This window comes from Phalacrocorax aristotelis, chromosome 16 (genome assembly GCF_949628215.1).
Source record: "Phalacrocorax aristotelis chromosome 16, bGulAri2.1, whole genome shotgun sequence".
NCBI lineage: Eukaryota > Metazoa > Chordata > Aves > Suliformes > Phalacrocoracidae > Phalacrocorax > Phalacrocorax aristotelis.
Genome location: NC_134291.1, coordinates 4750141 through 4762702, shown reverse-complemented (window position 1 = coordinate 4762702; position 12562 = coordinate 4750141). Strand labels below are relative to the sequence as shown.

At 38.9% G+C, this 12562-nt stretch overlaps 1 protein-coding gene across 1 annotated transcript in view; it reads left to right on the top strand.

The window, feature by feature from the left end:
* The window catches only part of FOXK2 (forkhead box K2), a 49319-nt gene that overhangs the window by 21312 nt on the left and 15445 nt on the right, over positions 1-12562 (top strand). The window lies entirely within an intron of this gene.

Below are 12562 nucleotides of genomic sequence, written 5' to 3'. Positions count from 1 at the left end.
TTTGTAGGAAGAGAGAGAGTCCTTCAACATTGCAGGTGGGTAGGACACACTCTTACTTTTCAGCACCTCCAGCTGGTGTTGCTGGGATGTTTGCAGGTGGTTTTGCGCTGGTACAAGTAACAGACGTGAATGAGTAACAGTTTGAGTAGCTTGACGAGTATTTGTCATCTTGAATGAGGAACTCGTGTTTATTACTAAAGGAAAGCAAATAGGGAGCCCTTTTTCCCCAGATATTTTTTCAATGTTTAGGATATAAATTGTAGCTGCTTCTGCTTTATTTTTGTGTTTAAATTACTTGAAATACTGTTTTAATTTTCTGTTTGATAATAGAAAAGAAGTCCTGCTTCTCATAGATACACAGGGAATGAGGTTTGTGTAGCTTAACATCTTCAAACTCTTCAGTATATAACTGTATAAATTTTAATTAGAATGTATGCATTTAATGTGTAGTTTTCATGGTGTAATAGTAAAAGACTGGTGAAATGAAAATTCCTTTAGGTCTGTTTGGGAGGACGTGATATATTGCTTAAGATGTTCATGTTTTACGTGTAGGTTTTACAGCCACAATTCTTTTGCTCCTTAAGCAGCTACTCCTGTGCAGCAAACTCCAGTTGAAATACTTCTCTCTTACTTAATTGAATAATCTCCCTTTTATTGAAGATGGGTGTTTCACCTGGTGTTCCGCCTCTGAAAGTGGTTGTAGGAGAAGGAAGACTTAAGGATTGATCCAGTGGTTTAAACAAAGATTGGGTGTTGGGGATAAAATATGTTCTGTTCTCTGCTCTGTTGCACGCTTGCCAAAACGACTTGGCCAAGTCACAAATCTGTTTAATCTGTTTTTAAAAATGGGGATAGTACTTCATGGGCGGAGGCAGGGGGATGATGAAATTTCAGTGCTCTTTCTAGCACTTTTTGTCAAGAGCTATGCTGTGCCTTTTGAAATTAATTCCTTGGATTTTGAAGTGGCTTGCTTTGTCTGCAGTGCAAACACCCTTGTTCTCTCCCTTTCCGATTTGCCACCCCTCTCCCTGTTCTTCAGTACTATTGGTTCTGTTTTTGCCAGCACCCCAGGCTTTCTTACACACACCGTTCCTGTGTGAATGCCACTCTCCTTAAACTTTGGTGTCCTAGGAGTGCAGAGAATGCTGGATTTAATCTGTTGATGCGTGTTCAATACTTCAGTGTTTTCTAATGAAAGATGTTACAGAAATGCAGGGCAGTATGTTTAGTCAATTATAGTTGAGACCTTGAAAGTAGTATATATGAGAACATGCAAATGCCTTCGTTATTTACTAATACACAATACATAACCGCCATTACTCTGACAAGTTTTATTCCTCGTGTAGTTTCTAGGACGTGTACATATTTAGAGCAGTAGGAACCTTGTGAGGAATGCTGGGCTTAAGTGGTCATAATCCATTCTGTTAACAGTATCTGCAGTCAAAATACTGGCTTTCTTGGTCAAGCTAAAAGGTCTCAAGTTCATAAAACTTTATTCTGTTGAAAAGCATTGAATATGCACTCTTGTTTACAAACAGAGTTCTGCACTTCCTTTTATGACTAGTAACTTCTGGAGCGTATTTTTCCGTATTAGTTCATTCAAATTTCAGTCTTCCAAAGAGAATGGTTAGAACAGTTGCATAATAAAACCATTTTTATGCAGTAAGTACAATACATCTTTTAAATTAAGGTGTCATGATGGTTTTACTTTACCCTTTTTGAAGGGAGATTAGACTGTGAGATGACTTAAACTTAGTGAAACATCAGCAGACTTCTACATTTCAGCTAGGGATTTTCCTGCTGGGTTAGTAGATTGGCTGGAGATACCAGTGGCTCCTGGTAGCAGGTAAGGGGAGCAATCATGTGGCTGGGAACAGAACTGGTGCAAGAGGCAGGGAAGAGCCTGCCCCACCTGGCAGTGCTACATCCCTGTATCCCATGAAACCATCCCCAAGGTCAAGCTTTTAGTGCTAAGAGCCTGGTTAGTACTGATGCTTCAGGAATCCTGGCTTACATTTTTCATCGCTTTACTGGCTGTTGTTTGGAGTGAGTTTCATTTTGCTTACTATTGGGGTGTGTGTGAGTGAGTGAGAGTGTATGTGTGCGCTATACCTAGGCTCCCTTTAAATTCAGTGAAAAACAGGCATCCCTAGACCTGATTGCTCCAGACCAGTTTGGGCTTTTCCCTTCTATGGGATGTACACTGTTCAGTGTCTGTTCATTTTCACTCACTATAGAGTTAGATGACTAATACAGGTACAGGTTTATGCTTGGAGAAATTAATCCTGTGCTTCATGTTTGCGTGCTATACCCTTTCCTTCTCTATATACCTTTTCCTTTATCAGTGCAGTGACAATAGTTACTGTATATTCTGATGAAGGCTTTTTATTTGGTCTGGGTTTTTTTTTTATTCCTGGACAGATCTGCACTTGTGTGACTATCTGACTTGTTAAATCATGTCTGTTGTTTTCATTTCTTTTTATTCTTCTGCACCTTCCTGCTGCCCCTTACAACAGCCTATGATTTGAGAACTTGGCATGGTCTTAGAGGAACAGCTCAGGAGGAGTACTTCTTGAGGAGTATTTTCCAACAACAGTGTGTTTGTTGTAGAGTAAATATAATCGCTTTGCTTTGCGGCCTTTCAGACTGTTTGGAGCCTTGATGGGTTCTTGAGTGTCCACACAAGTGATTAAGGAAAGTAAGTTTGTGTAGGCTGTGGAGCAGTCCTTGCATATAAAATTTCTAGTGCACCATCACCAGAGAAGTCTTAGGAATTCACAAATAGAAGAAAAAAATTTAAAAACTGGTTTGAATAAACATTCTGCAGAGTACAGTTGGTTAAAAAAATTATCTCAGAACCTAATATAAAAATCTTGATTTCTGTTGAGATGCTCAGTAGTCTCACCAAAGTGAGGCAAGTATGGAATGGCCCTTGGATGTCAAACATCTTTAGGTAGGTAATTGTGAAATGTAATTAATGCCCATAGCTTTCTGAGAGGAGTCTGAAAAAAGTCTGCTATTTGACCAGACAGGCAGAGTTAAGGGGGAAATGAAACACTGCTGTCTGCTCAAAATTAGAGTTGGTAGGAAGCAGTTTTTGTAGTTCTTCAATGGCCAGAGTTAGTCATGGATTTCAGTGTGAAATAAAGGACTGTTCTGCACTTGGAAGCAGAGTTCTTTCGTGAAAAGGCCATGTAAAATAAACTTTGCTTCCTTGATTTGGGAATAATATTTTTTCTGTGCAGCCTTGCCTCCGTGGGTAGCTGTTCTTTTGGTAACAATTAGGGAGTTTTGGCATAATTTTGCAATAGAATGCAGGTCTCTGATGAGGTAATAAATGAAGTCTTTTGTTACTAAAGTAATGTGTGAGTCATGAGTGCTTTTTTTATGATTATGCTTGCGTCAAAACACATCATGACAGCACTTGTTCACTGTACTTCCCCCTACTGTTCTAATTGTAAGGAATAGTAAAATGCCAAGTGCTGTATGTTTGGCTCTAAGCAGTTTTATTTGGTTTGCCGATAGCTTTCTATTTAGCACTGAATAATATTATTATAACTTCAGCGTTTCTGTATAAACTTTTGCATCCCCATGAGTACCCCGCAACCAAGTGGGGGTAAATGCCAGGCACCTCTGTAACTAGCTAACTTGGTAGTAAAGGATACAGTGGTTTTGGTTTGTCTGCTTCAGCTCAGCTATGATTGTAAATCATATACTTTATGAAAAGTTTTTGAATGGTATTTACTGTTGTGGTAAAAGTTTGAGCTTGCATATTTGATACTAGGAAACCATTGTTAAATGCAGTTATCTGGAAGGAAGAAGAAAAGGTGATTTTAATTTTTTTTTTTTTCCACTTTCCTGTTGCAAGGGTTTTGTTTCTATTTTTTAAACAGGAAACTATTGTATTATAGAGTTATGTGTGCTCTGTTGGGACTCTAAATAGCCTTTTGAAATTTGGCAAAGATAGAGGCACATGATCTTTTGGACAAATTTTAATTTGTTTTTATAGTTTAGGACGAAATTTAGGGGTGGAGACCACACAACCTGACTCTGCATACGGCCTTTGTGTACAGAGATGCTAAATACCCGAAAATGCAGTGTTTCCATAGGCGGAGTTTCTTTTGTATTCACAGGCTGGGGAGCCTCAAATTCCAGAGGCATTACATGAGCAGTTTTAATGAATTAGTGTCTGGTTTTCCTGCAGCAGATGTGACAAGCAGCTTTATAAGCTGCTTCCCATCGATCGCTGTTTTCCAGCTCTTTTGTGTCTTTCTTTTGCTTAGAGAAAAGCAACGAAGAGCTTGGTTTCTACAGTAACTGCTGCCTACATTCTTGCCTGCAGGCCAATTTCTTTCTCAGTTCCTGCAGCCTGTGCAGGGCTACTGTATTGAATTTCTTTAGGTTTTGGGTTGTTGTTTCTTCCCCCCCCCCTTCTTCTTGCTGGTTTAAATATTTTACCCTTTAAGAAAAGAGGAGAATGCAGTGGCAAGTTGTGTTTTTGAGATATGTATTTTTAATTAATGTTAGCACGTTTCCATGACTGTAGGATAACCTAAATGACTTTGCTTGCTGATCAATACCAGTGTTTGTGTGGTTGGTATATAAAGAAAATGAAATGTCTGACTGCTAAAACAAGAACCTTTGAAAATTTGTAATAGCGCTTTCATTAATGCTTGGTTCTGTAGCATAATAATGCAGGGGAGGGGTGAGATCAGCTTTAAGTTGTTAATAGGATCATTTCCATTTGCAGCAAAATTTGCCGTAGTTGAACAACTTCAGTACATGTCTTTTTCAGTCTTGACTCTTAAATGCCCTTAGAGGAATTGTGTGAAATGTGTGCATTGTTTCTTACGAAGTTAGCTTTCGAAGTGGGAAAGAAGAATTGAACACCATTTCAGACAAGAACATGTGTTCACTACTCAGTTTGTGTTTGCTGCTGGTGGTTCAGGAATGTTCCCGTTGTCGTCATCAATATTCTGCTGTCATAGGATCATTTTTTTGACGCAGACCGGCTTGTTCCAGATCCTTCTGAAAGCAGGTTAACACCGTTGCTGTGATGAATACCAACAAGTTTATATACTTCTTATACACTTGCTAAACACGAGGAGGGAAGTATGTAACCTAGATTTCCCACAGGGGAGCCATTAATTTACAGCTAGATCATATTTCCAGCTTTTGCTTAGAATTTGGTAAAAGTGTTCTGTTGGCCATCTTGAATTAACACGAAGCTACAGCAATATTTCATCACTTCTGAAGACGCATAGATCTTTGCTTTTGAATCTGAGTGTATAGATAGATCAGTGATATTTTTTTTCTTTAGGGTGTTTTTTCATACTGCTTTATGTCACTGTGTAGACAGTGATGGCACACCTGAAAAAACACACAAATACTTGTGAAAAGTGTGCGGGGTGCTCAGCATAAAAAGTCTAATTGCTGGTTTAAAAATCTGATGGTGTTTTTTTCCTTATGATATGGGAGGTCAAGCTTGCTATAGAGCCTGCACATTGTCTGATGTGGAGGACATGCTTTGCAACTATTGATCTTTGGTCAACAGAAATCAATTGCAAAGGATACAGAGAATTAAGGGAAACACACACGAGGTCATGATTCACTCCCCAGATGGAAAAGCTGCCACTTTTTAAAGGGCGGTTGCTTTTCGGGTAACCTCTAGAAGTGTCCTGACTAGTAATGACCAAACATAATTGAATGTAAATTTATGGTAAATTAGCCAAATAGAGACTTAGTTTAAAATGCTGGAGGCAGGGAGGAGGAGGAGGAATCCATCCTAACACAACATGTGTGTCTACATGTTCTTGTAGGAAGTGATGCTGTGTTCCTGCTGGGGTAGTTTCTCACATTGCTGCACAGGGTGTGGTCAACTGCAAGCAGAAGAGAATTAAAAACTTCCTTTTTAAAAAGCTAGCAGAGGAGTTGGGCTTTCTGTTTCTTTAATACAAATTTTAGAAGTAAATTTTTTTTAACACGCCACCCCCCCACCCCCCCCGGTCAATAGAGAAAAGTGGATACTCCTTTTTTCTGTTACCAATGATACAGAAAGTTTTGCAAATGTAATGTTAAAGCTAAAATTTCTGATCGGAGCACAAGGTTATACCTCATGTAGATGAACAACAGCTATATAAAAAATTGCCCATTGAGAAAGTTCTCTCTGTTTCGGACAACAGAAAATAATAATCTAATTAGTATTGTAATATACTGGATCACCCTTTCAGTGTGTCCATTATTAATTTTCCTATACTCTTAGCATTTTTTCGTATTATAAATAAGTTTTACAGCAGCACTTTTTAGTGTAATCCTGGAAAAGGTTTTGTAAAACAACTCTCTGCACAGCTGAAGAGTCAAAAATGCTACAAAAAGTTGTGTAATTTTTTTACTACTAACCTATACTTTATTGGTAATCATTTAGTGCTGCGAGTTTCCAGACGTCTATTTAATATTGTCACTGTTCGGATGGATTTATCTGTCTACCTTCATTATTAGTTTGGAAACCCAGGTTTTTAGCTGTTCGGTACTTTAAGATTATCTTATAATTTTGACTCTGCTTTGAAGCAGCTTGGTTCAGTTTGTCTTTTTAATTAGTTTTGGTTTTGTCGATTATGTTTAGACCTAAAGATGATGATTCTGTTCTGGAAATGGACTGCAGTATTGACTTGTGGTTCGATTAAACACAGCCCAAAGTCTTAAAAATAAATTCTGGATGTGAATAATTTCGTTTGCCTGCTCTTGGTGTTGAACAATCAGAAATCTGTTGGTATAAAATTCAGAAGAGGAAGTTAGAAATGTAGTTATATTTCTTTTGGAAAAGGATAGGCTGAGTGGAGCAGCCACTTCCTCCTTGGTCTGGGGATTGTTGATTTTCTCCAAGGTAGCAGAAGTTACTTCTTTCAGGTATCTCCAAGACATGGAGTTGCATCTCTTCTTACAGGTTTCCTAGTGTTTTGCATGTGTCAGTTGGGTCTGAGGGGGGGAACCAAGCTCAGCTCTTTCTTTAGAGGTGCACCTTTTTCTCAGGACGTGAAGGCATGATACAGAGACTTTACAAAGCCTGAAATTATACGTAATTGTACTTCAACTTCTGAGCTTTTTTTACCTCCCTGGTATTTCTTGTTGTTTTTGTAAAGACTCATCTTTGAAGCCTTGCTTATTTAAAATCCAGTTAAAAAGCAATAGCTAGATCTAGTTTAATTTATAATTAATTTCCTAATAATCCATTGTAATAAAATCAATAATAAATGAAGCAGCAAATGGAGAAAGGATGAAATTGTGGTCCTTGTTCTTCCATACTGAAATTTACCCATTATCAGGAAGTAGTACAAATTGTAATTTCCAAGTACCGTGTTCCAATGGACACTTGAATGCCGCTCGGTTTTGACATCCCAGTCTTCGATTCCATTTACAGGTGTTATGTAGAAGGACATAGAGGAAGCGGTACCTTTGTGCCTCTTTCTAACCTTGCTGAGTTGGGGTCGGTGCTGCTGTCCATCAGTGACCTGGGGTGTGGGACAGAGGGTGCCCGTTGCAGGTTGCAGATAATGCCAAATTGGGGGTGGGAACGGTTAATGTGCTGGAGGCCAGGGCTGTCTTCTAGCGGGACCCGGAGGAACCGACTGACGGGAACCTCCTGAAGTTCAGCAAAGACAAATGTAAAATCCGGTGTCTGGGATGGGTAAAGGCTGGGAATGACTGAGTGGGGAGCAGCTCTGCAGAGGGCTGGGGGGTCCTGGGGGAGAGGGGCTGGTGTGTGTTTCAGCAGTGCACCCTTGTGATGGCAGAGGCTGGCCTCGTACTGGGCGGTTACAGTGTCTGGTTTTGGGGCCCCATACAAACAAAAGTGATGACAAACTGGAGGGGTGAGGGGAGGGCTGCTGGGATGCTTAGGGAAGTGGCACATAGGGCACATGAGGAGAGGCTAAAGGAGTTTGACTTTTTGAATTTGTTTGTTTGGCCTGGAGAAGCCCAGTGGTGGATGTAACTGTAGTCTTCCCCTGCCGAAAGGGCGGTTATAGAAAAGATGGAGCCAGGCTATGCCGAGCGGCTCACAGTTTGAGGAGGAGCAGCTGTAGCAAGTTGCAACTAAGGAATTATACCAGGACAAATGGGAAAAACCCTTCACTGTTAAGTGGCTAATTACAGGAATGAATTGGCCAACTTTGTCCTTGGAATGCTTCAAAATTTGATTAGGCCAGGCCCTGAGCAACCTGGTCTAACCTGGAAGTTAGCCCTGCTTTGAGCAGGAGATGGGGCTAGAGACCTTGCAAACTCAATTTCTCTGTGGTTCTGTCTGAATGATGTAAAAAAACCCCAAATTTTGCTTGACTTTAAAATACAATTAAACCAAAAGCAGGACTGGAAATATGCACTGTAGTATCTTACTGGTGACTTTAGCTTCAAAGTGTGCATATTTTCTACCAGAAGTACAAATAAACGAATTGGCCTTGAGGATCATTTTTGCTGGAGTGGTGGAGGAAAGACTGTAAGTAGGTAGGTAAAGGGGAATTAGAAGAGGGATTAGTTTCAGATCTCCCTTCTGTGGAAGGGAGGGCATAGCTAGAAGTACAGTGATTTCCATGTTTTCATGTTAGTTCACCAATCAAAATAGGGGAGGAGATGGAAGTACGAGTAGCATCATTTTAGCCTGCTGTACTCTCAGAGAAAACCTAAGTTGAAAAACGTCTGTTTAGTGGTCCAGGTGTTGTTAATTACCTCAGTTTCCCTTTGAGGTGAGTTACAGTGTTGCCCGTGTTTGAAGTCAAAAATTGACAAAAGCAATCTCCCAGATGCTGGCTGGTTTTTTGTTTGGCTGTTTTTTTTGTGGGTCTTACCTTTCTAATGTAAAAAGTTGAATCTCTCCTTGGCTCTCAGTAAATGAACAAGAGTTTGAAAACTCTCACCTTGTTATTCTTCTAGGTCTGTTTAAAATCTAGGGGGATCCTCACGTTAACTGGTGTTCAGTGTCATAGTCAATGTAATAGAATTATACTACACAGTTGTAACTACCACAGCTTAGGGGGTTATTAGTGCCGAACCCCTATAATCTATTTGGATGTAAAATCTGGAGGTGCTGATAAAAGAACAGTAGGATGGCAGCTTCTGTCCAATTTCTGTCCTGGTTCTTAAATGACAGTTAAAAAGGAGTATTCAAAGGATAATGAGGCACTGAGTATCACAAAAGGGTTTACGTACAGGGAGGAAATTAAATTTGTATTTCTATGTTTTGGCTCCCCGGAAGGAGACAGGACGGAATTCCTCATTTTCAGTCAGGTGGTATTTTCATATAGGCAGAATTACAAGCGTATAAGTAGCTTTTCCCTGCAGTACAGACAGAACTGCTATGGGGAAGTGAGGAAATATTAGAAATACAGATGTGACAAAACTAGACTCTGTACATTTTCCCACAAGACACTTATCTGGGACCCTGCAAGGTTGGTGAACGCCTCAGGGGTAGTGGGTAGATAGCATGTCTGCATTTGGCTGGGAGCTGTCGAGATAGTAAGTTTTCTAGGGAATAGTTTGAAATGATTTGATGCTTCTTGTCTGTCTTCCAGTAGTCAACCCAGAATGAACTTCAAAAAAAAAAGAATAATTAGGATCATGAGTCACATTTTGGTTGTGACACGTGCTGCAGTTCCCTGGATCGCACGCTCTGTCCTCCTGTGCGACGCTCTGTAGAAAGCACAATGCAAGTAGTCGTCATGATCAATAAACGTACAAAATTATTGAAGTGTGGATACTGCAAATAGTTGTTTGAAATATATAAAATACAGCGCCAGCATGTCAGCTAAATAGTGCTACTAGTTTTCATCACTTAAATACCTAACGCATTTTTCATCATATAAATGTTAAAACATGATATTTTGTAAACATTCGTTTTTAGGAATCTGTTGGATCAATCTCGGTGGCTCCATTTGATTTCCTACTCCAAATGGCATCACCCTATAAAGGAAGAATGGTAGTTACTTGAGGAGATGAGGCAAACAGTGACAGCTTGCAAAACTACTCTTTTTTTTCTTCCTCCCCCCTTTTTCTTTTTTTCAAGTGGGTTGAATAGATGAGTTTCTTCTACAGCAACCACCCTGTGGTAGCACATCATGAAACTATTGTAAACACTTTAACCAATGAGTAAAATCAAATCCAGCTTGCTGTAGACTAAATGTTTGATCAGGTCTCTCCCTCTGGGTGTGCTGTGGTTTTTGTTTAGTTCATTGTATAACTAAAGAATATGCCAAAACCAACTTGATTCTGATCAAATTAGAACATGTTCCGTACTTGATTTTGGAAGTAAATGTAATATGTTTGCGTTAATGCAGTTTAGTCAGGAAATCTGTTGGTTAATATACACTCTTTATTCTGCTTTTTGGCTGAATTACAGCTATTAAAAATATGCTTCCGTTAAAAAAACCCTCTGTTTACAAATATGAATCAATTGACAGATGTGATCTTTTGAGAATATTCAGGTGTTTGCATGTTCTAACCAGATAGGGATTTGTGAGTATATTGTGTCTGTCTTAACAACGCCATCCTTTCAGGCTCAGCACGTGAAACGTTGTAAAGTGTAACAGTAACACCTTTAGGTTTAACATAGTTCTTGACTATAAGTTCCAAGTTTTGTTTGGCACATTTACAACCTATACAGTACCTTTGAATAGTCAAAGCTCCTGTTTTAGGGGGTGTTTTTTGTTTGTGGTTCCCCCCAAAGTTAAGCAACATCTGAGATCACCATGTCTCTGCCATGCTTTGAAATATGTGCTTTAGTCTTATCTGAGTAAGCTGCCCTTACTTCTTTGGCAGAAGATGCCTGAAGGGCAGATAATGCCTTAAGGCAGTGCAATAGTGTAAGAAGGGAGACGTTTTAATATGCATACTTACATGGAATACTGGAGGAACTGTCGAGTCTACATTTTATGTATTTCCATATTTCTGGTACTTGTGTCTAAGTTGTGAAGATCCACCTCCCTCCCCATCCTTACCCACCCCAGCACTGGAGGATTCTGGTTGCTTATCATGTACTGGGTTTTTTTACTAGGCAATAAGAAATCTGACCAGTGAATGAGCATCTAAAGCTATGTCCAGTTGTTCCTGCATTCTTCTTAAGTTGAAATAAGTTTCATCTGAAAAGCATTATGTTAAATTTGCAGGTATGGAATAGCCTCATAAAATACATGGAGCAGGTGACTAGAATTTAAACCTGTCTCTATATCAAACATACTGTTGTTCACTTTCTCCCGAGGATTTTTATTTAATCTTCAGCAAAAAGGATGCCTTTGGCAGCCCTCTTTGCATACCCTTGAGGAGTGTTGTCGTTATTGCTGAAGAACTTAAATTTTTTTAAAAATGGTTTTATTAGCAAAACAGCTGAGACTCGCTGAAACAATATAGGCAAAAATACTTCCTACTGGAAAAAGCAAAGAAAAGTTGTTACTGAAGATATTAAAAAACAAAACAACAACAACAAAACAAAAAACACCAAACCAACCCAGAAATTGGTCCATTTAACTTCCTCGCTGAAACGCATGTGCAGTTTTTTGGCATAGATTCTGTTCCTAATTTAGTACATTGAGCATGTTTCAGAAATAGGTCGTCTGTTAAATTCGGACATGGTCCGCACTGAGAGGTAAGACTGAGAGAAAAGGAAGGTCATTGTCGATTCTCTCTCTTTTTCCTGATCCTTGGATGTGTATTGTAGGAAAAAAGAATCACTGCCGTGCATGTGGCAAGAAACGTAGTGAAAATCAAATGCCGTCTTTGTTCCATAAATATCTTTGGAATAATTTTAAGAAATAAAAACCAAAACACATGAGAGTTAGTGTTTTTAAGGCTACTCAACAGCTGTGTGTTCCTTCCAATTCTTACATCACTTTTATGTTTAATATATTTTTCCAGAGAAACTACCACTTTTGTTTACAGGCTGTATCTTGCATTCATAGCTGTGTTTCTTAAGCCTGTTCCTTCATGCTGCTATTTCCCTTCTTTATAAAACTAGATCTACCTAGAATCGCTTCAAAAAACCCAAACCAAAACATTTTCTAAGGTTTGTTTCTGGGTGTTGTGTCATTGGAAAGGCCTTTACATCATGTGGAAGAGGTGTGTAAATATAACTGTGGGTTTAGTGCTGAGTGTAGTCTAACAGCTGGAGAAAGAGGAAGATAGTAAAGTTATTTGAACTGTATTTTTATAGATGCTTTTGTTGAGAGAAAATTTTCTTGTTTGCTCAATCTGTTTATTTACTGAGAAGTTACAAATAGCGTGTTCTGTTTAATTGGGTTAACTTCTAAATGCTGTATACAGCGACGTAGAAAGGAAAATGCTTAAAAGTGCATTCATTGTATTTTATTTTCCAATTTAAAAAATAATTTCACAGTGTTAATTTATCATTAGTCTTTAAATTTGGGCATGCAATCTTTGGTAATTTACAAAAATGGGCAATTTATTGAAATTGGCTCTTAAATTCAACTCCAAGAAAGGTATTTGAATGTAGTGCAACAGCAGCAATATGCTCTGTAAATTAGCAGAATTAGGATTTATATGTGTTTAATAAGTATTTTAA